This window comes from Arvicola amphibius, chromosome 9 (assembly GCF_903992535.2).
Source record: "Arvicola amphibius chromosome 9, mArvAmp1.2, whole genome shotgun sequence".
Classification (NCBI taxonomy): Eukaryota; Metazoa; Chordata; class Mammalia; order Rodentia; family Cricetidae; genus Arvicola; species Arvicola amphibius.
The window spans coordinates 54993857-55020042 of NC_052055.2; the positions used below are offsets into that span (position 1 = coordinate 54993857).

The 26186-nt window shown below is 43.0% G+C and overlaps 1 long non-coding RNA gene across 1 annotated transcript in view; it reads left to right on the plus strand.

The window, feature by feature from the left end:
• The first annotated feature begins 367 nt into the window (after positions 1 to 367).
• The window catches only part of LOC119822744, a 32679-nt gene continuing 6860 nt past the window's right edge, over positions 368 to 26186 (plus strand). Inside the window, exon 1 of the long non-coding RNA XR_005286838.1 lies at positions 368 to 943. This is a non-coding gene — a long non-coding RNA (uncharacterized LOC119822744). The remainder of the gene's footprint in view (positions 944 to 26186) is intronic.

Consider the following 26186-nt stretch of genomic DNA (forward strand, 5'->3'; position numbering starts at 1 on the left):
GCTCTGCTTGATGGCTTGGCTCCTTTGTCTCCCATCTAGTTATTGCTTCTACATTAACCGAGCCACTCCTAGCACTGTTCTCTAAGTAATATGGAACAGCAATTTTCATCATTGCAGATATATTATTGTATTCCAATATTTCCACTTCTCACTACATTCTGCTGCTCTTCAGAGACCGTAGAGCTGAGCATAGGTGACATCAGATTGTGAGACCAGCTCACTGGGCACCTGGGGAAAAGGACTGAACTTCTTTGGTTGTTTTATTTGAAGATCTCAAGAAAGGGGGCAGGAGTTGACCTCAGAAAAGGCTGAGTCATTTGTGCTGGCCTTTGCGGCTCCCAACCCTGGGTATGGCCACTGTGGCTCACACAAGAGGGATGGTAACTGGCTGTGGGATTGAGCCCCAAGCTTGTTTAAAGATTTGACTTGGTCACTTCAGCATGATTAATGTTTACTTCGATATCTAAGGTGGGAAATTTGCCTGTCAGCTCTGAAGACCGAAGCCTTCTCTGTGCTGTGCTCTTCAGAACACGTGATAATACTGGAAGTACCCGGAAGACAGGTCAGCGTGTGTTCAGTATTTATTTCTTCATGGATTCGAGGATGTATCATCGGCTATATTCTTTTGACTTCAGCTCCTGCTGAGTTCTGAATTAAATTTATAATATACATTAACGACAGCGGGAGAAGGGACTTCCTGGCTGAGGGCTGGCATGCTGTCACTTGTGTTGCCAAGGGAGGCAGCACCGTGCGTCCTCCTGATGGTTTTGGCAGACCTCTGTGGCACCTCGGAGATGGACAGTCATCTCTCAGCACATGCACTCTTGTACCGGGTTGCTTATCAGGATGTTTGGGGTGGACAAATAGCTAAACACAGAGGAGCCTGGGAAAGCCCTGGGAGAAGGGCAGAGCGGCCGATCTCAGCCTGACTCCTCAGCCGTAGGTGAGTCACCGAAGCAGACGTCAGTGTTGGCTCATGGAGATTTCCACCCACTGGTGAAGTATATATTAAATTCCTGCCAAATATTCAAAATTACAAGCTTTATTATTATTGTTTCGATTTTAATAAACCTTCATTAGGCATTTAATTTCTTTTCCTGGTCTAATTTTTGTGAAAACAGAATTAAAATGCAATCGAATGAGACCTAGCACACCAATTTGTGGAGGCACCATCTGATATTTATATGGATGATACAGTGCTTTTTGAATTCTATTTATCTGCTTTGGAAGAGATTATCATTTCTTATGTTTTAAACCTGTTAGGTTTCAGTCTCCTTTGCCTGTGGTAACCCAGTCCTCAGAGGCTGGTTCTTTTGCAATTGTCATAATTTCTGACAGTCTGCTCGCGGAAAAGACAAAAGACGGTGACTTTTGACACCCAAAACTCAGAGGTAAAGACTAACATCCCCCCAATGCTTTCCAGAGCAGCTAGGCAGTGGACAATGGCTAACCAAGTACCCAAACACGGACTGGAGTCAAAGCAGACAACCATGACCGCAGGACCACATGAGATCAGCTGGCTGTGTAAGGAAGAAAAAGAAGCTACAGACTTAGAAGAGGATTGGCATTTTTTTGCTAAATTAAAAAAAAATGTATTTGAGCCTTGGGATTCAGCATTTCACATTTTGAATAAGGGACCTGGCAGTCCTCTCTTTTATTGAAGCTATTGACAGAGTATTAATATGGAGTTCTTAGGAGGAGGATTAGGAGGAGAAGCAATACAAAAAGGAAGGAAAATGCACCCCGCCCCCCATTTCGGCTGTAATTGCAGTTGTCCACGTACATAAAGTCTCCTGAGTGTCCAGAGAGACCATCTTTAAGGACCGCCAGCTCTCAGAGTCAGCCACAACCTTAGCTGAATTTAGGGGTCTTCCAACCTGGGTGTATGTCGGAGCCTCCCGCACCGTGTGAAAACATCTTCAGATACACAGATTCTATTCTCAAGTCACCCAGGTCTGGAAAGGCCCTTCTTGTACAGTGGTCTTACTTTGCCGAGGAAGAGAGTGGCATTCAAGGGGTTAACACCCCCACCCGCCCCGCCCCACCCCTGCTTTATCAATTCCTCCCTGGCTTAATCTTTACTGGCTCTATGCCCAGGCAAGGGGAGAAAAAAAAAAAAATCATCCTTTTGGAGAGGCACCCAAGGTTAGTTTGAGTTTCGTTTTTATGTTAGAAAGGGAAGGAAATATACAATCAAATTAAGACAAAATTCTACTTATACATTTGTGAGTAGGGTTCAATAGAGCAGTATATAGCTATAATTCTGTGATAGAGCTATGCGCTCTCTCCTTCCCTCCCTCCCTCCCTCCCTCCCTCCCTCCCTCCCTCCCTCCCTCCCTCCCTCCCTCCCTCCCTCCTTCCCTCCTTCCCTCCCTCTCTCCTTCCTGGCTTTCACAAGGTCTCACATATCTCAGACAGGTCTTGAAGTCATCACGTAGTCGAGGATAGTCTTGAACCCCTTTCCTGTTCCCCATGCCTTTACCTTCTGAGTATTCAGATTATGGGGGGAAGGCATGGGGATCAGGAAAGGGATTCAAGACTGGGTTTATTCAGTGCTGAGGATAAAACACAGGGCTCTGTGCATGCTACACAATTCTCCACCAGTGAACTAAATGGTAAATCACCAACTCCCCACCCCCGCCCCACCCCCAAACAACTATGCTCTTTCCTTTTTTGTTTTTGTTTTTGTTTTTTTGAAACAGGGTTTCTCTGTATAGCCCTAGCTGTCCTGGAACTAGTTCTTATAGACCAGGCTGGCCTCGAACTCATAGATCTGTCTGTCTCTGCCTCTTGAGTGCTGGGATTAAAGGCATGCCCCCACCATGGCCTGGCCAACTACGCACTTTTCTACATTCTCTATATACGCTTTGTTTCTAAGTTTTGAAAGATGGTTGTTTTATGAGTTTTCCACATCATAGCTGATAAGTAAATAACATCACAACCTGAGTATAGGCAAATCAGGCTTAAATATTTCTATGACAAAACAGAGAGAAATGCTGTCCTCTGTAGCACAATAGGAAAAATGATTACAATTACAATGAAATGGAAAGTTCTTGATTCGCAAGTTCATGCTGGGCCCACAGCCTTATCAGTCAGAGTCAGAGGTCCTGATAAGTCTGGATTTAAGTCAATCAGCTCAGCGGCATTCCGTTCTTTTCCTTCTGGCAATGATTGATACTACCATTTACACGCATGCTCTAAAGTGCGTCCTCCTCTCTCTTCCCTCTCTTACCAAACTGAACTTCCTTTTTGATAATGAGTCAGCGTTCTGCGTGTTTCTAGCCCAGGGAACGACTTCCCTGGTGATGGAGACAGGGAGCCTAGCTGCCAGGGTAAATATTCACATCCTAGTGTGGCTGCTTGGAAATGTTGGGGGAGAAAAATCTAAGAAAAGAAATTGCTTCCCCGTCTCTCGAGTCAGCCGGGCCAGCGCTCTAGATCTCGCATCAGCTTGAGTGACTGGGGTCCCTATCGCTGTAGGTTTGCGTGGGAGGCACGCTCATCCAGATCCCTTTAGAGGCCGAGTCTACCGAGGGCTACAACCAGTCACATTTCAGCCGGTCTGAAGTTTTGCCTTAGGAGCCATTTTAGCTTTTTCTTTTCTTGACTGGGAGCCGAGAAAATGCTCCTCGAGTTTGATGCAGGGCAAGTTAGAGACATTTCTCTTTGTTTTATTTTTTTCTGCTGCTATTACTGCAAGTCACTAAAACAAACACATCCTTTTAATTTCCATGGGAGCTCAGCCACAGTCGCACAGTGGTGGCTTGCAAGGGGGCTTCAAGGTTCACCTGTCTGCTGCCGGAACTGTTTTGTTCTGTTCTCCAGAGGTCGGGGCACTCTGACCCTTGCCCGTGTGGTTTTGTCATCCTAAGAATATTAAGCTCGATTGGTTAGCTAGAATTTGTGCTTAGAGAAAAGTCTGCAGAGGTTGCCCAGCCTTCCTGAATTTTCATTTACTGCTGTGAGGGCTTTGTGCTTATAGGAGCCGGTTTATCCTTATTTGGTCTGCTAGATAGTGAGGCTTTGAGCTTGTTATCATCTGTTAAAAATTCGCTCTGTCCACATAGACTAGAAAACCTCCTTCTTTCTCTATTTCCCAGGTATCCAATTCCTTTCCCAGCTACCAGCCCTACTTTCATATGTGTGTGTGTGTTATATGCTTATAACCTTATGCATATATAAATATCTCTACATGTACAAATATGTTACATAGATGGTTGCATGCTATCTATGCTATTCTGTTCCGAATTACACTAGATCTTGGAGGTCTACCCATCTCAAGGCATAACACAGTCTTAGCCTACCACCATGGCATTTGGTTTGTTTCCAGTATTTGGCTATTACAAGCAAAGATGCATTTCACTTGTGAGAATGTACTCATGAGGTAAATATTGGGAGTCAGTTTGAGGTTCAAATAAGTGATTATTGTCAAATTGCCTTCTAGGAAATGATGCTAATTTACATTCCCATTAGTAATTCCTGAATGTGTGCTTTTAATATAAATGCTGTTAATCAATTGCTAATTAAGGTTAAATATTTTAATTTTTAAAGCTTTAACCTTGGAACTGGATAGATAAATCAGCTCAGTAATTCAGACCTTAGCCAGGCTGCCCCCACCTACCTGACTCCACTTCTAGGAGGTTCTGCTCCCACCTACCTGACTCCACCTCCAGGATTCCTGCCCCCACCTACCTGACTCCACCTCCAGAGGTCCTGCCCCCACCTACCTGACTCCACCTCCAGGGGGTCCTGTCCCCACCTACCTGACTCCACCTCCAGGGGTCACATCTCTTCTTCAAATGCAAACATAAACCAAGGAAAGTAAATTGGAAGAGGGAAGAGGGCTATATACTCTCAAAACCCACCCCCAGTGATGTACTTCCTCCAGAAAGGCTACACCTCCTAGTTCTCCCCAAATAGCATCACCAACTGGGGACCAAGTTTTAAATGCCTGAGCCTATGGGGGCCATCTTCATTCAAACAACCCCAGGAACTCCCATTGAAGGCTCAAAAAGAGCATAAATGGGATATGTCTTTTCTTTTTACGTTATGCACGTGAGAGTCTGGTAAGTTCCACAGAAGGGGTGTTTCCTTTGGCCCTTTGCTGGTCATTTGGTTCTTTGTCTGTAAATGTTCACAGGCAGGATGACGTCAGGTTCTGGTTATGAAATGTCCAACGTGTTCAATAGCTAAAGCAGACTGAGAGGCTTTCCATTGTTTCCAGGACATTGGCTGACTAGTGTCACTGGAAGTTCATGGACGCCAGCCTCCATGCTGTTCAGTGACCCAGCTATCCCCCCTTTATTCTCTCCCTACTGGAGTTCAATTCTGTCTGCATTTTGCGTTTCTACTCCATTGGTAGTGGGGGAGTTTGGGTTTCTAGTTCTGGGCTGTGTGTAAGTTTGAGGGTGCTTGTCTCCTGAAGGTAAATACAGCCTTGCTGGTGTGTTTGTCTGAGCCGGGGTTTCACTCTGTGGCTCAGGCTGCCCCCAAACTCATGGCAACCCTCCGGCCTCAGCTAGGGGCCTCTGAGGGCTAGGGTTATAGCTATGAGCCACCATTATCTTTCCCTTCTCTCGGATGAGCTGGAGAGGTCACCCAAGGCTGGTCTCTGCATTTCTCACCTGCATTTCCTCACCCCCACATCTGTAGGAAGCCTGTTCCTTTCGTATCCTGTTTGTGTGCCTTCTTCTTTCACATCAGTAAGCAGATGTGTTCAGAACATCCTGTATCAAAGGCGAATGTGCAGAAACTACTGTGGCACAGCTTTTTTCTTCCCAGAGGCAGCCAACCCCAGTAGAGTTTGTCTACACTTGTCTCTCATTTACCCCAACGCTTCAGTCACTGGGTTCTCAAACTTACTGCTTAATTGATATAATTCTGGCCAAGTCTTTATTTCAGTTTTCACTGTCCTTGAAGTTGGGACCATTTTGCAGTGTTCACCATTCTTCCTTCTCAGGTGCCTCCCTCCTTTCTGGGATTTTATTCTGCTTGTTCCTTTAATGTTTCAGAATCTATCTCTCTTGCCCGTGCTCCAAGGCCAAGTTTCTTGTTTCTCACACTATGTGAGCTTGCTACACCCACACAATCTTGAGTAACCCAGCTGTAGTTTTTATAGTGTTTATTGTAGAGAAATTTCATTTGTATTTTTGTAAATAAAGCTTGCATGAAGACCAGAATGCAAAACAGCCATACTAGTCAGTTTTACAGGCTAGGCAGTGGTGGCACACACTTTTAATCCCAGCAGCCACACTAGTCAGCCATAGAGGTCAGGAGGTGGTGGTGATGCATGCCTTTAATTCCCGCACAAGCAAAGAATATAAGGTGGGATGAGACAGGAACTCTCTCTCTTTCAGTCTAAAGATTTCAGAGAGGCAAGAAAGAGTTCTCTAGTCGCTTGGCTGCTTTGCTTTTCTGGTCATCAGGTTGAACGCCAATATCTGTCTCTGGCTTTTTATTATTCACGCTACATTTGGCACCCAACATTTGGGGTACAAGTTCATGAGAAAACCATTTGCCTGTGGCTTTACAACCACTGGCATAGACCAGAGCTACCCTATGAGCTAGATTTTTCTTTTTTCTCCCCTGGTGGGCTCTCCCTGAACCCCCTTCTTGGACTGCTGCCAAACTAGGTAGCTGCCTTTAAATCCAACCAGGCTTTTACTGTTCTACATGGCAGCAATAAGCCTCACATCTTCATCAACATCAGCGAAAAATTTGGTAAGACAATTGGAAATTCTTAATGGGGGGAAATTAGTTAACAAGAGTTTTTTACCCCCTACATTAAAAAATGGGAAACACCATTACACTGGGGGGATTTGTGTCTCTGTATGATAATACGGTGGACAGTTTAAAAATAAAACAATTGAATACGAGAATAACTAATTTAGATGGGATTTATGTAATGTTAATTGTAAACATTATCAGCATTATAGTTTTTCTTGTATCACTAAAAATGTTGGTTAGTCTGAGTGCTAAGATACAGGCCTTAGAAAAAAACTCAATAAAACAGATCACAGAGCTATTTGAATCCAGACAGAGGAATTTAATGGAGAACCAGTTTCAGCATTGCTTTATAAGAATAGAGAGGAACAGCCACTGGGAAAGAAAATGCCCTTGCTTAGACTGCTGACAGTATGCTGTCCTATTTAGGAACACAGGACACAAAAGAGAGTGACTATCAAACATTGTCAAGACAAGGAGGGACAGCCCTTCAGAATATCCTGCTTTACAAAAAAGTCTGTCGGATAAGCTAGGATTGTAAGCAGAAGATGGATGCCCCAATGTTGCAGAGGAACTTTGGGTGACTGTCCAGGCAGCCAACTGTTTCTGTTCTTTCTTACTTTTTTTTGGAAGTCGCTTACTTGCTTTCTCTGTTTACTCAGTTAATATTATCTCCTTCATGGGTCTTTGAGGGAGTTGGAGATTAGATAGTTATAGTTTTTTTTTTAAACCAGACACAGAAAACAAGTTATGATTAAAAGTAAATTAGGCATAAAATTTTGGACTCACCAAGATAGGACTGGTATGGAGTATTTTCTTTGAATTTGTCAAATGCAAATGGACTAGACATTGCTGATGTATTTATTGCCTGTATATATTGTATATGGTTATTGTATTTATTGTATATACTTTTTCTTATATTAGTTGTAGCCTTCTTTTTTATTTTAGACAAAAATGGGAAATGTAGTTATATTCCTTTTGTATAAATGTATAAAGATTGACTGAAGATAAGAACACAAAACAGCCATAACTAGTCAGCCATATGGGTCAGGCAGCGGTGGCACACACCTTTAATCCCAGCAGCCACATTACTTAGCCATAGAAGGCAGGCAGTGATGGTGCACACCTTTAATCCCAGCACTAGAGAGGACTAAAAGGTGTGATGAAACAGGAACTCATTCTTTTTCAATCTGAAGATTTCATGGAGGTAAGAGCTCTGTAGTGGCTTGGCTGCCTTGCTTTTCTGGTCTTCAGGTTGAACCCCAATATCTATCTCTGGGTTTTTTATTATTTATACAACGTTTTACAGTCAGCAAGACTGAGATTTTACTTTGACCCAGTCTTAGACGTTTTGTTACCTGGATAAAACACTTGACAGGGATAGCATTAACTTTCTCATCTTTAAAATGGGCATAATAATGCCTACCTCACAGAGCTATAGTTGGGAGTAAATTAAATTATATATGTTATGGAAAATATATTATTTTCTCAGTCAACAAGCAAATTGGAGCCCATATTATACTATGAGTAATAAATATAAACTTTTGTTTTAACTATCACTAAGAAATAGATTTTACAATCTCACCTAGGAAATATAAAGTTATTTTCTTTGACAAATTCTTGTTTTCCTTCTGCTTGATGTGATTTTTGTTGTTACTGTCTCCTATATTTCAATAAAACTTTATTGGTTAGAAGCCACTAGGCTTCTGAATGTACCAGTGAACTAAAGTACTAACCTACAGTTTGGAAAACATTCTTGTGACTCTGGGGACAGAGAGTGCGGTGGTTTGAACATGAACTCTCCCCCTAGGTTCAAGCATTTAGTGTCCAGTTGATGGTGCCATTTTGGGAGATAGTGTAGCCTTGTTGGGGGAAGATGCCACTGTGGAGGTACAGGCTCTGAGAGTTCACAGCCTCCCCCCACCCACATCCACTCTCTCTGCTTCGTGTTTGTTGATTGAGAATATGATCTCCCAGTGCCTGCCACCTTGAAACATTTGTCTAATTATTCTTTATCATTAAAAACTTGGGAATCAGATATCAGCGTAAGAACCTGAATGATCAAGGAAGTGGCGGAAAAGGACCAGTGACTGACCTCCCTTTCTACCCCCCCCACCCCGTCTCTTTCTCGTCTTTCTCCATACAAAAAGTGGAGACTCTTTCTAAGCCCCACCTACTACATCCTGTGTCTCTCTATCTGTGCTCGGTCCTCCCAAACTTCTGTGGCTAATTTTGGTCAGCTAGTTACTACCTCTGCCCTCTGATTCAAAGCAAATCTTATTGGCAGTCTTGGGAACATCAGGATGAAATCAAAATATCTCACAACACCACTTGTTGCCATCCCTGCCATCCCTCATGGATTATTTTTAAAAAAATATGTTTTTTAATTTTTAAAATTAAAATGTAATAACTTAATTTCCTCCTTTCCCTTTCAATCCCTCCAACCCTTCCATACACTACTTTTGTTCTTTTTCAGGTTCATGGCCTCTATTTCTTTAATTGTTGCTACACATTTAAACATACATATTGTTATTAATTAATGAATACAGCCTGCTCAGTCTGTATAATGTTAAGTGTATGTATATGGTTTCAGGGCTGACCACTTGGTATTAGATATATATTAGACTTTTATCTCTCTGGAACAGTAAGCCCATATAAATTCTCTCTTTCATAGTCATTTTGGGTCATTTTTTTTAAAATCACAGTAAGGGAAAAGTGACAGCTATAGAGTGTCTTACAGAGAACCCTTCTGTGGCGGTGATGCCCAAGCTGATATTACAATTTGGCCATCTAAACTGAGAGGATTTCTATTAGAGCATCAAGAGCTGTTCAGACACGAGCATGGTCTATTCAAGGGAGACAACCCCCATGCAGCTGAATTACAGGGACACTACACTTAGTAGCAATAGAAGGTAGCTGTGATGTTGACCATGGAGTGAAGTCAGGGCTTGCCTCATCCCCTTACGGCTGGGTGCTTCACCAGACAGCTCCAGAGGCATCCCAAGCACACGACACACTGAGTCTTCCAAAGCCTTTCTCACCTGTGTGTCCTGTGTCAGTCTGCTGTCCATCTTCCTCCTCCTTCTCCTTCTCCCCTCCTGTCAATGGCTAAGTCTTGTTATTGCTTTTCCTAAATCACTCTAGAATATGTCCATCCTCAATTCATGGACCCAAAGTGGTGTCTTTTCTAATTGAGTTTCCATACTATAACCACATTAATCACTGTAACGTATGACGTCAGCCATGGCGCCCTTTTAAATTAAAAGCACACAGTGTTCCCTGATGGCTCTGATTTTCAGAAACTTGATAATTTCTTGCTTTGTACATGCTGTTCTTCTGTAAATAATGTCCCTTCTGTATAGGATTCCCTTTGTCCCCTCCTCTTCCACCTTCATATGACCTCCTTAGTATACACTGTATCTCCTCCCAAGGCCTTCCTCACCTGAGGATACATGCTTGTCCCTTCCAGAAGCTTCTGGGTACTCTGAACTCTTCCCCTCATAGCACCCACTGTGCTGTCCTGTAATGGCCTACACATAGATCTGCTGTGAGAGTAGAGCTCAGTCAACCATGCTCGTTGCTGCATCTCCAGCATCGACACAATGATGGCATCAAACTCAGGCCTACTCCACAGTTGCTAAATTTATTATAAAGAAATAACTGGGATTTGTAAATTATTGTTTATATTAACAGGTAGTATTCTTAAACAGCTTAGCTCTTATGCTATCCCCCCTTTCCTCTAAAACAGAGGTTCTCAACCCCTTTTGGGCTTTGTATATCAGATGTTACATTACGATTCATAACAGTAGCAAAATTACAGTTACGAAGTAGCAACAAAATTTTATGGCTGCGGTAACCACAGCATGAGGAACTGTGTTAAAAGATCACAGCATTAGGAAGGTTGAGAATCACTGTTCTAAAGGCAAGGATTATTATTTTCATTTTGCAAATTAAAAATAGAAGTTGCTGAGAATTTCTGATAACTAACTGAGGTTACCCAACTCTCAGATGACAAAGTTCAGACAGCCTTGGCTGCTTAAGTGAAAGATTCATATTCTTAATCCCTATGCCAGATGTAAGCTTGCTTGAGAACTTAGTTCTAATAAAGCCCTCACTGAAGGTGTATAAAACCAGAGTTATTCTGAGCTGAGCCTCTATCCATGGACTTAAAAGACCAGCTTGTTTCCTGGGCTTGAAATGAAACACCAGACCAAGCTGTGGTCTTCAGTTTGTCTGAGTGAACCACAGAAAGAAAAAAAAAAAAAGGACAAGTCCCTTAGAAGACAAAGCTCCAGGAACAGCTTTCTGCATGAGTCTGTGGGAGGAAGGAAGACTGGAGATTGGGAGCTCACGGGTGGGCCATTCTCTGCTCAAAGGCCTTTGGCGTTCTCTTTGTAATTGCTAGTCTATCTGGAGCGTGACCTCGTTTTTAACCCCACTCCAGGAACTACCACCCTGAATTGTGATCCCCAGATTTACATGGTCATTGTACTTGGTGGAAATTCTGGCAGACTGTTGACATAGCCCAGTGGCTTGACGTGAAATCAGGGCTTTTGATTATGCTACGGCACCTCTTTAGCCTGTGCCTGTCAGCTTTATGATTGGCTGAATAGTTAAGCAGAGTGGCTTTCATTTGTAACATTCCAGACGCTTGCCAGATTTTGTTTCTCTTATTCTTTACTCAGTCCCTCTTCAGCAAGAGGGTGGCAATTGTTGGTTCTTTCTTAATGAGAAGGGAAGCAAGAGGCCAGAGAGGTTAATTAGGTCACCTCAGAGTAACATCCGGTTTACAGTCAGTCAGCATAATAGGGTTACGTTTGAGTCAAATTGTTTCATCCTATTGGGGAAGAAATGCACATTTTATAGTTAAATATCCCTAATACTTTCATGAATATTCATTTATACCTTCAACAACTATTATGGAGACCTATTCTATGGGGAATAAGGCAAACACTGTCAAAAAAACTGGCCTGACTGTAGAGGTGGAACATGAAATCATAGAAATAGATATGTGTTGTATATATCTGCACCAATAGTGTTCTGTAGATAAAATATCAGCAGAGTAACAGGACAAGAAGGGTTGAGATGGATGAAGACTCATCAAAGGCGCCCACAAGAGAGTGTCATGTGAGGTCCAGAAGGACGAGAAGCCAGCTTTAAAGCTTGGGAAGGAGAGAGAGCACTGCTGACAGAAGAGACAGCAGTGACAAAATTGGCACGGGCAGGAGGGAGAATGCTGTCACATGGGCCATGGGTAAGAGAAACGACTGGGTCATGAAGACACTAACTTCATCCATAGATGAGTCCGTTGATGGTTTGTCAATGGACAGGCTCTTAGGAAGAGGGCTAGTCTTCCCTCAAAACTCACCTGGGGCAGACATGTCTTTGACAGGGTTAGATTGCCCTCTGTCTTACTTCTTAAGGTGAGCTGCTGTCCTCTACAGTGTTTTTAGCTCACCACATGGATAAAAGGCAGCCTACCATGGGTTGAAAGGTTTGAAATTATGAGCCCAAACTTTAACTTGTTTGTCTGAGGAATTTTGTCACAGCCATGGACAACTGAGGGACAGTTCTAAGGAGGAGTGATGAGACCTCTTGATCTTTTGTTTCCGCCCTGCAGAGGTGAACTGAGGGGGGCAGGGTGACACCAGGAGAAGAGGAAGCGGTCACTGCCCTGGTTCAGGGGAGTTAACTTCTGAGTGTCATCCTGTGACACAGACTACAAGGGCTTCTCATACTTGTATCTTAATCCTCAAGAGTCCTATGATGGAGTAATCACTGCCTTCTCTTTTCAAATATTAAAACTAGGACGCTGAGTGTACATTTCTACCTCACCCAAGACTACTCAATCTGAGTGACAGAAGGGCTTGATTTTATTAAATTTATTTTTAACTTAATTTTAATTGATGTGAGGTTGAACTATCTTTTTGACCTGTGGAGTATCTTCAGAATCTAGTGGGGTGTTCCTCATGAACGTTCTCAGACACTCTCAAACTGGTACACCCCACGGTGTTTTAAAGGAGAATGTCCACATAGGCTCTTGAATTTGAATGCTTGGTCCTTAATTGGTAGCACTGTCTGGGAAGGTTAAGGGGGTTGGGCCTTGCAGAATTGGGGAGCCCAAAGCCTCACCCAACTTCCAGTTCACTCTTTGTTTTGTGTTTGTGATTGGGGATGTGAGCTCTCAGCTTCCTGTTCCTGATGCCTGACTGCCACTCGTTGCCATGCCTCCCCATCATGATGTAATCTTATCCCTAGGAAACAGTAAATCAAAAATAAACTCTTTCTTCCATAAGTTGCTTTGGGTCATGGTGTTTTGCAACACCAACAGAAAAGTAACTCATATACATCCCAAATCAACTCATCGTCTTCGCTTTGTACCAACTAATCTACCCTGCCCCTCAGTCAGTAATCTAGGCTGGAAAGTTTTATGGTTTACCTTTCTTTATCCTCTGCCTTCCCTCATGAACTGTCTCCATTTAAACTCAACTATCTATTCTATTTTCATTTCTCTGTCCCTGATGCTTTGGTGCAAGTAAATGGAGCTATTCCAGTAACAACCTGTTTGTTCCCAGTTCCATCCATCTCCACCCTCTGAAGTTTGTATTTCTTCCACTTCTAGGTTCATTTCTCATTCTAAACCCAGATCCTGTTGTCCCTGTCTTTTTCAGAAGACAACATGCCTTCCCTCGATTGTGGAATCAAAAGCACTGGCCCTTCACTAGTTTAAGTATAGCATTGGACTTACCCGTCTTTGCCAATAATTCTCCCTGCGTCCAGCTGAATAGTTCCTATATTCAGTTCAATAGTTCTGAATAGGAATGATAGGAGCACACAGCCCAGCATTTCCTGGCTGAGCTGTGTAGCAATCTGGCATGAACCAGGTGAAATGATGATGGGGTACTACCGCATTCAAGGACCAGGTAGGTGTCTCCATAACCTCTTTGTAGAACTTGTTGCCCATAGCTTTGGGAAGCCTCTCAACTGGGTACACTTTGGTTGGGGTTGAACTGGTATCTAATGATGGGGAGGCATGGCAACAAGTGGCAGTCAGGCACCAGGAACAGGAAGCTGAGAGCTCACATCCCCAATCACAAACACAAATCTAAGGCACAGAAAATTCAAGTTAGCCGTAGCCTGTTAACATTTTGATGGCACTTCAGAAGGAAAATGCAGTTTAACTTTTTTCTTGATGGCATTGGCATGCATCCTTTGTTTTGGTTGCTCACTCCCCCGCCATCTCCCTGCATCACAGGTGCATATCCCTTTCAGCCTCCAGCAGCTTCCGTTCACTCGCATGCCTCATGTATTCTGCCACTCTCCCTTCCCTTTCTTAGAACCCCTGCTCCTCTCTTATGGTTCCCCTTATAGCCGTATGACCCATACCTTATTTCACTCCCATGTTAATGCACATGGATAAAAATTAGAAGCTAAGATCCCGATGTGAGAGATAATAGCCAATATTTATCTTTATGATAATAGTTATTAATCTTCTCAGTCTGAGTTTGGAATACCTAATTTAATATACTAATTCCCAGATCCATCCAGTTTCATGAAGTTTCATTTTTCTTTATGACTTAATAAAAGGCTAATGTGTATCTGTATCATAATTTTATTATCTGTGGATAGATATCATAGGGTTTCTACTGTTGTAATGAAACACCATGACCAAAAGCAACTTGGGAGGAAAGGGCTTATTTCAGCTTATACTTAGGCCACATTCCATCACTGAGGGAAGTCAGGCCATGAACTCTAGACAGGAACTTGGAGACAGGAATTGAATCAGAAGCTATCAATGAGTTCTGCTTACTGGCTTGCTCCTCATGGCTTGCTCAGCTGACTTTTTTTATACAGTTCAGAACAGTGGCCCAAGGGTTGTACCACCCACAGTGGCCTGGGCCCTCCTACATGAATCATCCATCAAGAAAGTGTCCCCATAGACTTGCCTACATGCAGGCTAGATGAAGGCATTTTTCTCTATTGAAATCCCTCTTCCTGAATAGTTCTAGCTGTGCTAAGCTGACAAAAGCCTAGCCAGAACAATGGACGTCTAGGATGATTATATTTCCTCGCTGTTATGAATGGAGCAAAGATAAACCATGCATGTGCAAGACTCTGTGTCAGAGGATATCTTTTAGGCATACGCCAAAGGGTGCTATAAATAGATCATGTGGTAGTTTTATGAGAAATATCTACAAGTACTGATTTCCATAGTGGCTGTATCAGTTTATATTTTAACCCATGTCTTCACGAGATTTCATTATCTTTTTTGATAGTTGTAGTTCAGTGGAGACTCCAGTTCCCCAGACTCCAAATGGCAGTCCAAATACCCAGAAATGGGCTCACCCCATTTCTGGTGGTTGGATAAAAGCCAGTATTCTCCAGAAACTTGTGGAGCCGGTTCCCGTCTACAAGAAGGAATCATTTCCCTTATCCCTGGCAACAGGGTCATTTGGTTACCATGGTGCCTGTTAGCACACCAGAGTGCATGCTGGTCTCCAGGACACCTCAGTTTCACAAAATAGCTGCTAACACATTTCAAAGTTCTTGCTGGCATGCTAGCCCTGCTCGCTCTAAACTTCCCCAGCTCATGGGCTTCCCTACTCCTTAGCTCCATGTTCTCCTCAGAACCCCTGCTATTTTCACTGTGCTCTTTTCCTCTGCATCCTCCTCCCCTGTTATGGGATAATTCTCTTGTACAGTGTGAAGATTTGTCACTTGAATTGGTATAATAAAATGCTGATTGGCCAGTAGCCATGGAGGAAGTATAGGCAGGGTGACCAAACAGAGAAGGGCGGAGTCAGGAGTCACCAGCCAGACACAGAGGGAGTAGGAGTTGAATGTGTCATGCTAATAAAGGTACCCTCATGTGGCGAAGCATAATTAAGAATATGGGTTAATTTAAGTGTAAGAGTTAGCTAGTATCAAACCTGAGCTATTGGCCAAAAATTTATAATTCACATTTAGCCACTGTTTGGGTTATTTGAGACTGGACAGTTGGGACAGAAAGCTTCCAATTTCACCCTCCTTTCTCTTGTGACCCGGGCTCCAGTCTGCTGGCTATGTTCAATCAAGTTCTTTCTTTCTCTTTGCTCTGGACTCTTCCAGATGCCTCTGGCTGTTCTCTCTCATATCAACCATAAAAACCTTCCCCTTAATCGTACCGTGGAGTGGCCATGTTTTCAGTTTATACTAGTCATTTTGATTAAGGTGATTTGGAATTTCAAAGTACTTTTAATTTGGATTTTCCTTTTGGTTAAGGATGTTGAATACTAAAAACCAAATCAAATTTAACTATTGACCATTATGTTTCTTCTTCTGAGAGCTGCGGCCCGCAGCTCCTCACTACAGTAGTAGAATTTGAAGTCAGAGATTGTGATGCCGCCAGAAGTTTCTTTATTGTACAGGATTATTTTGACTATCCTAGATTTTTTGCTTTTCCATATGAAGTTGAGTATTGGTCTTTTGAGGTCTGTGAAGAATTTTGCTGGGATTTTGATAAACATTGCATTGAATCTGTAGATTGCTTTTATAGGTAAGATTGTCATTTTTCCTATGTTAATTCTACCTACCCAAGGGCATGGGAGTTCTTTCCATTTTCTGGTGTCTCTTGCAATTTCTTTTTGGCAAGATTTAAAGTTCCTGTCATACAGGTCTGCCACTTGTTTGGTTAGGGTTACTCCAGATACTTGGTGTTATTTGTGGCTATTGTGAAGGGCGAGGTTTCTATGATTTCATTCTCAGCCCATTTATCATCCTGTACAAGAGGACTACTGATTTTTTTTTAGTTAATCTTTTATCCTGCTGCATTACTGAAGGTGTTTATGAGTTGTAGAAGTTCCTTGGTAGAATGTTTGGGGTCGCGTATGTAAACTATTGTATCATCAGCAAATAGTAAGAGTTTGACTTTTTCTTTTCCAATTTGTATTCCCTTGATCTCCTTTTGTTGGCCTATTGTGAGCACTGTTTTGAATAATACTGGAGTATGCACCTTTATCTTGTCCTAGATGTTAGAGGAAGTGCTCTCAGTTTTCCCCCACTTAGTATGATGTTGGCTATGGTTTTTTTGTTTTGTTTTGTATACTGCTTGATTATGTTCAGTCATGTTCCATTTATTCCTATTTTCTTTAGACTTCTATCATGATAGCATGTCAAACTTTGTCAAATTTTTTTTGCATTTATAGAGATGATCATGATTAATGTACTTAGGTAGATTAAAATGATACATTATTTATTGATCTGTGTATGTTGAACCAGTCTTACATCGCTGTGATGAAATTAACTTGGCCATCACATATAATTTTATTATAGTTTGGATTTGTTTTGTAAGCATTTTGTCGAGAAGCTTTGCAGCCCTATTCATTGGGAAATTGGTCTATAGTTTTCTTTCTTTTTTGCTGTGTCTTTTCCTGGTTTTTGTTTCTTTCTTAGTTACTTTTCTGCTGCTGTGATGAAACACCATGACCGAAAGCAACCGGGAGAGGAAAACTGGGAGAGGTTTATTTGGCTATTCATGTTCTGCAGCTTTGCATGTTCTGCATCATAGTCTTTTGTGGGATGCTGAGACAGATTCAAACTAGGCAAGTACCCAAAGGTAGGAGCTGATACAGAGGCCAGAGGCCATGGAGAGGTGCTGCTTACTACTTTGTTCCTTATGACTTGCTTGGTCTCCTCCTCCTCCTCCTCCTCCTCTTCTTCTTCTTCTTGCAGAACTTGGGACCACCAGCCCAGTGTGTCTTTTTTCCCTGCCCTTCCACCCACACACATTGGGTTGGGCCCTTTCTCATCAACCACTAATTATGAAAATGCTCTATAGGCTTGCCTACAGCCTGATATTATGGAAACAGTTTTAAAATCAAGGCTTCCTCCTCGCAGATGACTTTAGCTTGTGTCAAGATGGCATCATTAGCCAGGGCAGTGTCAGTGTAATACTGGCTTCACAGAACGAGTTTAGTTTTTTGTTTTTATTTTGTGGAACGGTTTGAGAATGGTTGGTATTAGATCTTCTGCCAGAGTTTGGCCAGCAGTGAATTCATCTGACCTTGGACATTTGGACATTTTCTTTCTATGGGGGGATTTTTAACGAATTTAATCTTTCAGTCTCACTGCTTGTTATGGAGCTGATGAAATCGTTTATGTTGTCTGAATTTAATTTGCTAGATATACATTTAGAAATTAATCAATTTCCTCTAGGCTTTCAGCTTTTGGGAATATAAGTATTCAAAGGCTTCGCAGCGATTTGGGATATGCCTGGAGCCTCTGTAACAGGTCCCTTTCATCTTTAATTTAATTAACTTTGGTCTTCTCATCCTTTCGGTTAGTTTGGCCAGACATTTGTTGATCTTGTTAATCTTTTCTAAAACCTAACACTTTATTGATTAATCTTGTATTGTTCTGGATCTGTTTCTCATTAATATCTGCCCCAAATCTTATTATTCTTTTCAGTCTGATGCAGTTGAGTTGAGGCTCATCAGAAGGTTATTTCTTTGACATCTCTCTGATTTTTTTTAACATGACACTTGTAGCTTTGAATTTTTCTCCCAGGACTGCCTAGGCTGTCTATCAGAGGTTCTGCTAGACTGCATTCCAATTCATTTGATTCTAGGAATTTTTAAATTTCCTCTCTTACTTCTTCAATGACCCATTTGTTCATTCAAAAGTGGATTGTTCTGTTTCCAAGTATTTATGTAGGTTCTGAGTTTCTCTTGGTATCGATTTATACACTCATTATGTATTGTCTGTTAGGATACAAAGAATTACTTCTTTATTTGCTAAGCCTTGTTTCTCAGCCTATGGTGTGATTTTGAAGAGCGTTCCCTGTGCTACTGAAAAGAATATGTATTCCCTATTTATTAAGTAAAATATCTGTTAGATGTCTGTGAAGCCCATTGATCTGTGGTATTATTTGGTTCTAAAGTTTTATTATTATTATTATTATTTACTAATTCTTAGTTTGGAAGACTTATCTACATAGGAAGATGAGGTTGTGACATCTTCCGCTACTATTGTATCAGAATCATGGGGTATTTTATGCCTTTTAACATTTGTTTCATGAAACTGGCAGCCCTAAGAGTCAAGGAGTACACATTTACAGTGGCTCTAACTTTTCGGTGTATAATGAGGTGACCGTCTTTTCTCTCTTGACCAGTTTTAGTTTGAAGTTTGTTTTATCAGTCAGGAGAACCAGGACGCCAGTATGCTCCATTCACTGGGTAGATCAACTGCCAATTTTTGACCTTTTTTTTTTTTTTTTTGGTGTCTTTGGTAAAAAATGTGAGATTCCTTTGGAGATAGCAGGTAATTGGATTTTATTTAAAATTTTCTTTTTCATTTCTTTGGGCGTGTCTGTGTGTGGGCGTGTATGTGACTTGGGTCGCATGTGGAGGTCAGAGTATAACTTGCAGGATCAGTTCCTTCCATCTACAGTGTGGATTCTGTGAACTGAACTCGGGTATTCAGGCCTGGCAACATGCACTTCTACACAATGAATCAGCCCACTGGCCCCGGACCATGTTTTATAAACCAGTCATTTATTCTGCATATTTGAATTGGTAAAGTAACCGCATTTGTATTTAGGATTATTACTGAGATGGGTGCATATTTTCTGCTTTGTTGGTTGTTGATCTGGTTGGTCTCCTTTTCTTCCTTGGTTAGTATTAATAATCTCTTCTCTTGTTGGGTATAACTGGTTCCATTTGGCTCTCTTCCAGTTATTTATCTTATGAAATATATTCTTCCCTAATTTCTTATGGGCGAAACTAACGAGTCTGACGTCATCCTCATGGCTCTTCCTCTGTATGTGAGTTACTTTTTCCTTCGCCGCTTTTAGCATCGTTCTTGGAACTGTACTGTTAAGATCTTGACTGTGATATGCAATGGAAGGCATCTTCTTTGAGTATGGCGCCCAGAGCTCTCCATGCCTCTTGTAGTTGGATGCCCCCCTTTCTCCTCTAGGGCTGGGAGATTCTTGCCTATAATTTTATTGACTCAATCCTCTGTGCCTTTATCTTTTATCGCAATCTTCTTTCTACTTTCGGAATTCTTTTAAAAACATTTTTTTTTAATTTAACTTTTATTTTCTGTGTATAAGTGCTTCACCTGTATGCATGTCAGCATACCATGTGCATACTTAGTGCCCTCAGAGACCAGATGGAGTGTCCCCTGGAAATGGAGTTGTCAGACACCATGTGGGTGCTGGGAATCAAACTCAGGTCAGTGTTTATTAAGTGCTGAGCCATCTCTCCAACACCTACCCCGTGGATCCTTTGGTCTCGTCAGTGCATCTCAGAGTTCTTGTGAGAGTTGGTCGTGTTCATTGCATGTTTTCTTTATTCTGCTGTGGGTGCCACGGTTTTATTTCACCCCCTCTTTGTATTTGCTCTTCTACTGGATCTTTTTTGTTGGTGATGTTTTCTGCTGATGGTTTTGTTTCTTTTTCAATTGTAGAATTTCTTTTTCAGCATTTCCATTTCCTTTTTTTTTTCCTTCACATTTTAAAATCTTTCAAGTTCTTGATCATTTCATCTACTTCGGTGTCTTTCTTATGCAGGCACTGAACTGATTTTGCAACTGTCTCACATAGCTTCTGAGCTGATTTTCTTCCTTCATTTGCTTACTTGATATACAGACATTGATCTTTTAAAAACGAGGCTCTGAGGAATCTTTCTGGCTTTTAGTTTTCTTTTACTGTTGTTTTCTTTTTTTAAAAATATTTATTTATTATGTATACAATATTCTGTGTGTATGTCTGCAGGCCAGAAGAGGGCACCAGATCTCATTACAGATGGTTGTGAGCCACCATGTGGTTGCTGGGAATTGTTACTGCTGTTTTCTGAGATGTTGTTAACTTGTGTGTATTATAGTGGAGTGTGTCTGATGGCTTTGTGTCCCTTTGTTGTATTTTACCTATCTGTTGGGATGTGTGTGCTCTCCAGCCTTTAGGTTTTTTTTTCTCTTTCTCCACTCTTTTTCTGTTTTATTTTGTGTGCATCTTCCCCATAAATTGTCTTTTCCTGGACTTAGGTTTCATGGAAGCCAGCTGAAATAAACACAGTGCTTTGACAGTTGTCCTAGAGCTAACCACTGGAGAAGACACTTGTGCCCTCTCAGGCACAGAGACAGCGGCACCACTTACCTAGTTGGGGTATCAAATCAGAGTTTGATTCTTAACATCCACGTGGGCCAACACCTCATGGTGGCCTCTGAGGGCCAAATCTGCTGTAGTATTTTAGAGTCAGGGGTATCAGTTTTAAGTAGTGTCAGCACGAGGGAGTTAGAGAGGGGGAAATGAGGGACAAAGAAAGAATGAAAGGAAGTTAGGTGCGAGAGGAATGAGAAGTAGAGAAAACATGTGTCAGGGGTCAGAGCAAGGAAAGATGAAAGAAAAGCCAGTGAGATTCAAGTTATAGCACAACAAATGTAAAATTAAAGTATAAAAGTGTAAATACAAAAAAATCCTTAAAAGTAAGATAATAAAATGAGCAAAATAATGAACTAGAAGATATTGTGCCACCATCCCACCACCAGTGTTTTCTCCTGGTTGGGGCTTTAGTTCCTGTCTCTTATGCATACCTGATTTCCCTTCTTTTCTCCCTCTCTCTCTCTCTCTCTCTCTCTCTCTCTCTCTCTCTCTCTCTCTTCCTGCCTCTACCCCTGCTTGAGTTCCTGCCCTCACTTCCCTCCGTGATGGTCCGGGAGTGGACATGGAAACCAGACCAACCCGCTCTCACTCAAGTTTCCTTTGGCCTTGGTGTTTATGACAGCAATGGAGAGCAGACCAGGAAAGCCACTCTTTGCCCGAAGCCCCCGTCTGATTTCCAAGGCTGATATTCTGGTGCTTTGCCTGATCAGTTGATCTAGGCAGGATTTTCTCTGCCTGAGGCCCTGTGGCCATATGCAGGGCTCATCCACCCATCACCTTTCCCCAGTGCCTCAGGACTGCAGGAAGTCACACTACACATCCTAAAATTCCATTCCCTGTCTCCATAGTTTGTCCCTGGTTATGGTGGATACGAGGGGGGGGGGGAGGGCGGGGGAGGTGGGTGCTCAATGTGTTACTAGATTTTGGAGACCTCTCGCCTTCAGACTCCTAACACAGTTCTGCGACAGTCTCCATGATGGACATTGCATGTCTCCCCACTCCAGACTCCCATGCTCCTTGATGATTCTGTGTCCGCAGTTTGCTGTGCTTCACTCTTGGGTCCAAGTGATCTGAACTCTCTATCCAGTTTGGGTTTCTAGTAGCAGCCACTGTTTCTCCTGCCAAGTCTTATGGCCTCCAGTGCTTGGAGGGAGGCACCTCTCCCGTTGTTTTAAGTACTATGGTGGATCGTAGAGGCATTTCAAGGGAAACTTCATCCTCAACCTTGCTTCTTTGCTGCGTTTGATCGTTGGGTGAAAACACCAAAAGCCAAGCTCTACCTGATAGTTGGAAGACTTGTTACCACCCCACTGTGCCTGGCCCTCCACAGTCACATGCCAAGAATTGCTTCCCTTGACATAACCTTTTGGGAATTGGGGCTGTGACTGCTTAGAAAAACCTTTGTCCAACATAGCAGATTGCTTCTTGATACCGGTAGCCCAGACGTTGCCATGATGCACGTGTAACTACGATGTCTGATGTCTTCTACTCTCAATACAAATGACTCACTATACAGATCTGTGTTTATTTCATTTCCGTAGCCAGAGAAAAAGTGACAGTGTTCGTCTCAAGAACTGGCATAAAGAAACAGTGTAGCCATGTGAACTGCTGTGTAGTTGTGCTTTTTTGTGGTTGTTTTGTTTACTCTTTGGGGGTCTGCCTCTCGGCTCTCAGCTCCCAAGTAAATACAAGGAGACTTGCTGGCGAGCATGCTCTCCACAGCCTTCCCAAAGTGGCCGCTGAGTTCCCGGAAAAACATTAATGATGGGAAAGCTCAGGCCCTGGAAGGCAGGGGTGGACTCAGCTGTCGATATACTCGCTCATGTCTAGAAACTCGATTTTTCCAGAGAGGCCCTTTAAGAGTGCTGTCCTTAGCCTCAGAGAGTGGCTTGATGGTTGGCAGGAGAGCTTTCTGTGCTCAACACGTGAGTGAGACAGATTTGCCTTTCTGTAACATGCAGGCTGGTGGCACCATGCCCAGGACTGCAGTACAAAGGCCGCCCCTAGATCCGGTCAGACCCATATTTGAGAAATGTCAGTGCTAAGTAAAAGCATGTTATCTTATTTCTAGCCATTTGAAAACTGGGAACAATAAAAATATAACATGATAATTCCTGGGCCTGGATGATTTTGCGAGGTGATTACATTGACCAAGTGGAAAACGAGGGGGCGATATAGCTAAAACTGTTACCAAAAAAAAGACATAAAACACTGAAAGTGTTACTCAGATGTAGTGTGCTCCTCGGCTTTGCTTTCGTTTTGAAAAAGGTGATGCCCTTCTCTGCTGAACACCCCAAAAGAGTGAGCTCGTGCCCGTGAGAGAAAATGCTACTCACCGCCTCACACTGTTGTAGAAGCAAGGCACATATTTTCTTAAGTTTGAAGTCTTTGCCCAAACAGAGTTTGTAATGTTTTGGGAATCGGATCCAAGTTCTCTTGAATGCTTATGAGACATTTTGCTTATTAGATAATCTTATGAAATCTGCCAGGTTTTAATGACTCATGGATTCATGAAAACCAATGCACAGCAGTTTGAATTATGGAATTCGAGGGAAGAGGTCCTCAAATGTGCATTTCACAGGAAAAGGAACTGACTGCCAGGAAGTGGAAATGATTTGCCCAGACCAAGCCATGTGAAGTGCCCACAGGAAAGCCAAGCTGGAACCCAAACCTCCGAGCTCAGGGCTCATTCTTCTTTATACATCCCCCCTCATGAATATTCTGGCCACGTGGCTCTATTTCCATGGTCAATTCAAAATTCATGAAAGAAATCAGGAATGACCTTTTTCTCCCCAGCGATGTTAAGAAAATTGTGCAGAATTGCGAAGCCGTGTGCTTTCAAGGAATTCGTGATATGCTGTGAAAGTCCCACGGCAAAGGTGAGCTCGGATACAGTTTGTCTTTTGCAATCTTGGTGACATTGCTTTCACACGGGACAGAGAGATGAGCATGTGAGAGTCTTACTCAAGGGTTCCAAAACCCAAAGCGGGGACTCTGAAGGCTGGACTTTCATTCTTGGAGTGTTTTAGTAGGACATGAATATAGATACTTAAGTGTTTTTGAAAATGAGTAACTTTTGCCATGGAGACAGGACTCTCCCCGGCCCCCTCCTCGGCCTGCCTGCGAGGGAAGCTGCTGTCCAGGGTCCCGGGAAACTCCCGTCCAAGGTCCCGTTGTGCGCTGGCACTCACGCCACTGTAGCAAGCCAGTTCGTCAGCAAGATGCTTGTTTGACAAAGACCTGTGTGAATTATTTAGTGGCGGCAAGAGGAGCAGCAATAGCATGGAGGGTTTTCACTGGACACTTGTTTCCGGGTTCTATTCTAGGTGCTTCCTAAGTAGTAACTGGTTTGATTTTCTTAGCAAGCTTTTTGTTATCTCAAGTTTACGCGTGATGGAGTTGAGGTGCACGGAGCTGAGGTCACTTGCTCCAGGCAACACAGCTAGCCAAGCCTAATAGGTAGCATTTACATTGTTGCTTTTCCCTGCTCATTTTTTAATGATGGAGCCAATGAGACGGCTCACTCGGTAAGGGTGCAGGCAAGCAGGCTGATGCCCCGAGCTTGACCTCTGGAACCACGCGGTAGAAGGAGCGAGCTGACTCTCACAGACTGTGGCTGACGGTCTTCCTGTGTGCCGTGGCATGCATGTGCCTGTACACATAAACACATAAATGTAAAAACACAGAAAATGTTTTTAGCGGTTATTTTTTCATAATTGTTCTAGCGTTCAGGTTTTTTGTCTCCCACCTCTGAATCTCAGCTCATACATCTGAAACTCGTAGTTTAAACCAGCTCAAACTGCTTTTAAACGTTTTAGAGTTCACCCTGGTTCTACAGATTTAGGGAATCTTTGTGTCCCATTGTGCACGCTAGGGACTTAGGCTTTCTCTGCCCCTTCCTACACCCCTTTTCTAGTGATGAGCGAAATCCATCCACCACCATCACTCTTACACGGAGCAGAATATATGCTGACCCTTCAAGACCTTTGAACTCATCTGGAGAAAACGTAGGAAACCAATTTCCCCTGCTTTCTCCTCTTTCCTCCCATTGTCCTTAAAATATTTGTTTCAGCAAATGCTGACGGCAAAGTTAATAAAAACTCCTCAAAACCTCCACAGCTCTTTCCTTTAAGCCATTATGTTTCTCCAGGACCAAATCGGGTTGTGATGAACAGGGGGCTGTCGGAGACAAGGGGAAGGTGGTGGAATCAGCAAGGCTGATGGGCACACCGACATGAGACCACCACCACCGCCACCGCCGCCACCACCACCACCACCACCACCACCACCACCACCACCACCACCACCACCACCACCACCACCACCAGCAGCAGCAGCAGCAGCAGCAGCAGCAATGATGCCGAGAAAACACATTCTTGCCGCCCTGTATGCAATTGAACTTAGGTCCTTTTCAGCTTCATGTGTGACAAGGCCACCTACCTCCTCTCAGGCTCCAGAAATGGTCCCCAGCTGTGAGCTCAATGATATGTTTTGGTGTAATCTGGAACTGAGTTACTACAGATTATGACTTCCTTGACTCTCAATCAACCCATTTTTAAAAATAATGACAGATGCTTAACTGTGTGCCTTTTTGTATGTGAAAGCAATGGTGTGTCTACCAAGTCTTGAAACAAATCCAAGTGCCAGGACAAAAGAAGTGTTCAAGTCCAGAGTGGTCAACGGTGGGAGACGGTGCCACACTTGCAGACACGTGCATTTGACCCTGCCGCCAGAGAGGGGTTAAACCCTTGCTCAGGTCCGTGCATTTCCCTCCGTATGAATTAATCCAGAAAGTATGTCCGCTTTATCACCTCCCTCACACACCTAGCTCTCGCTTGCGCCTTGTCTCCACTTGCCTGCAGACAGACCTCGCCATGGTTTGTTTACTTCTGACTTGGAGCCATGAGCCCTCCTGATGAGAGAGTGTTGGCTCAGGAGGTTAGACGCGAGAGCTGCGTTTGGCTAGCATAGCCGAGCCTGCCTTTTTTGTACGGTGAGCATTGTTCTCACACCCCTCTCTTTTTGCCCAGTGTTGCTGTTGCTATTTAAGGACTTCAGTCTTCAAGCTAGGAGAGTGGATTGAGTGTGGAGAGAGAAGGAGGAGGGTGAGCGACGCTCCCACCCCGCTGTTTCCCAAGCCCCTCCCACAAGCCTCCCCTGGCAGACAGGGTGGTGGGCTGTCTCCAGGAAGACAAGGGGTTACTCTAGCCTCATAGACGACTCTCTGTAAGTGCACTGGGCTGACCCACACCTCGGTTTCCGTGCCCGCATTTCCTTCCTCCTTCCCACATAGGAATTCTGTGACTCAACTGGATTCTGTCAG